The sequence below is a fragment of the Elephantulus edwardii genome, unplaced genomic scaffold, assembly GCF_000299155.1.
Source record: "Elephantulus edwardii isolate Elephantulus edwardi_28Jun2011 unplaced genomic scaffold, EleEdw1.0 scaffold00012, whole genome shotgun sequence".
In the NCBI taxonomy this organism is placed as follows: domain Eukaryota; kingdom Metazoa; phylum Chordata; class Mammalia; order Macroscelidea; family Macroscelididae; genus Elephantulus; species Elephantulus edwardii.
Genome location: NW_006399762.1, coordinates 27,729,548 through 27,732,365, shown reverse-complemented (window position 1 = coordinate 27,732,365; position 2,818 = coordinate 27,729,548).

Below are 2,818 nucleotides of genomic sequence, written 5' to 3'. Positions count from 1 at the left end.
AAGCAGCAATATTCATAAAGTTAAATAAACATAAACCATTCAAGGAATTGACAGTTTTAACTCAGTTCTCTATCTTTTGTCTCAGGCTACAAAGCAGCTTTTCAATTCCCCCCCCCCATCTTAGTAACAGTAAAAGTAACCTTTTAAGATTTCTCCCTCACTTTGTGGAAGCAAAACAATAACCATTTCAATTGTACATCTTTTCAAATCTCATATATACAAAACCAAACCATGTGTCTATGAGTCTGACATAATGAATCCCATTTTTTCTGACACAAATTGTAAAAGGAGCTGATGCACATTGAGAGAGGATGAGTCTGATTTTTATCTGCTGCGTAATGGGGGACTGTCCCCAATAATAATATCCATCGCAGCTAACAGCTACTTGGTCAGACATTCCACTCCCATCTCCAAGTGAACACATCCCAGAACACTTACTTAATTGTGTTCCTGCAAAACCTATACCTATACCAAGAGGCTTTTATCTAACAGAGCAAGGGAACATTACATGGTTTAAAATCAGGGAAGGTGTGCATCAAAGTTGTATCCTCTCTTCATACCTATTCAATGTTATTGTGTTGTTATGTGTCATTAAGGCCAAAGCACCTGCAACTTATAGCGACCCTCTGAAGGTTTCACTGTCCTGAGTGAATCTCAAGGATTCAGGCACACAGACCCCAATTGCCCCAGTTACTGTATCAATCCATTCCAAAAGTGGTCTTCCTCTCCTGCTCTGTCCTTCCACACTTCCAAACATGATGCTCTTCTCCAAGGACCAGTCCTTCCTGGTCATGTCCCCAAAGTATGAGTGACAGAGCTTCAAAATCCTAAACTCCAAGGAGAATTTTGTTTCACTGTACACTAAACAAATTATTTGAAAAGCTGGACTCTATGAGGAAGAATGTGACTTCAGGACCAGAGAAGACTCATCAACAACTTGTGCTATACAGCTGGCACAACTTTACTTCTTAAAAGTAAAGACTGATGTTTCTGCTGCAGAGATAAAAGAGGACAGCTCTGAAAACGGATTACATCTCAAGATCAAGAAAACAAAAGTTCTCACCACTGGACAGAAAAGCAATATTCTTATAAACGGAATAATGGTTTAACTGTCATCTTACTTGGACCACTTGGTATCAGGAGTCAGGAGATCAAGAGACATATTACACTGGTAAAGTCTTCAAAGACCTCTCCAACTTACTTAGGATAAACGATGTCACTTTGAGGATTAAGGTGCACGTGGGTAATAGTCTTTCGGGTCACTTACTATGGCATCTGAGAGCAGGATAATAAATATGGATGACAGGAAGAATTGATGTCTGTGAGTTGCAGTGTCAGAGCAGAATGGTAAATATGCCACGAACTGCCAAAAGAACAAACAATTATTTCTTGGAGAAAGTAGAGTCAGCGTGCTCCTTGGAGGTAAAGACGGCACAGCTTCATCTCACATACGTTGGACATGTTGTTGTTCTGTATCTGCGAGTTGCTTGCGACTCATAATGACTATGTACAAGATCACTTTACCCTGCTTTGTCCTGTGCCAACCTTATTGTCTCTGACACATTGACCACCAGTACCCCAGTGACTGAATCATCAGGGGCTATTCCTTGGACAGGAAATCATGTTTGGAAAAGTGAAGAAAAAAACCGAAGAGAGGAAGATCCTCAACCAGATATGTTGACACAGTGGCTGCTTCAGTGGGCTCTAGTGTGTCAGAAATGAGGATTCTGATATAATCTGTTGTACATAGGGCCACTATGAGTTGTACTTGACTGCATAGCATTTAACAACATCCTAATATTTTTATGGTTTCAGAGGTGAGAAATTTTGTTTTCTGGATGTTGAGATAATATTCTTTGATCTTCAATAAGTGCTTTAAGTCTTCACTTTTCTGCAAGTGAGTTTGTGTCATTTCCATAACAGGCTGTTGATAAGTCCTCCCCTAATCCTTATGCCATTTTCTTCATGTAATTTAGCTTCTCTAATTGTTTGTTTTGTATACAGTTTAAATGGGCCTGGAGAAAGGAAACAACTTTGATGAACATTTTCCTTGCCTTAAAACTGTAGTATTCCTTGTTCTATTCAAACTACTGCTTCTTTTTCTAGTCAAATGTTCCTTATTAGTACAATTACTGTCCTAAGATTCCATTCTACTCAATGTTACCCATAAATTATATGATCCACATAGTATAATGCCTTTACATGGTCAGCAAAACCCAAATGTCTTTCTGGTATTCTTTGTTTTCATCTAAGATCCAACTAACATCAGCAACTATATCCCTTGTTCCATAATCTCTTTTGAATTCAGTTTGAATTTCTAGCACTTCTCTGTTGATATATTGTCTCAGACATTTTAAAAAAAACCTCAGTATGATTTTACTTGCATGTGCCTAGTTTTAATTGTTTTTAGTCAAACAGTCTGTTACTGAACGCAAAAGGTCAGTTGCTAATAAAACAAACGGATTTCAATATCCATAAATGCACTTTATTACACAGATCTGGGAGACAGCAAGACACCTCCAAGACTGACGGCCAAACTGGGAGTGGTCATGGGCTTTTATAGGAGGGTGAGACACCAACTTATTTAACAATAAACTTTTGTTAGTAAAACAAAGAATTTATATATCTGAAAGGAAATCATTCACACCCAGTTACTCCCTTTCCAGACAAAGAGGCAGATTGTTGTTGTTGTTGTTGTTGTTATGTGCTGTCGAGTCTTTTGCGACTCATAGTGACCCTATGTACAACAGCCCTAAACCCTGCTCTATCCTGTGCCAATCTCATTGCCTCTGATACACCCATCCCGATTACCCCAGTC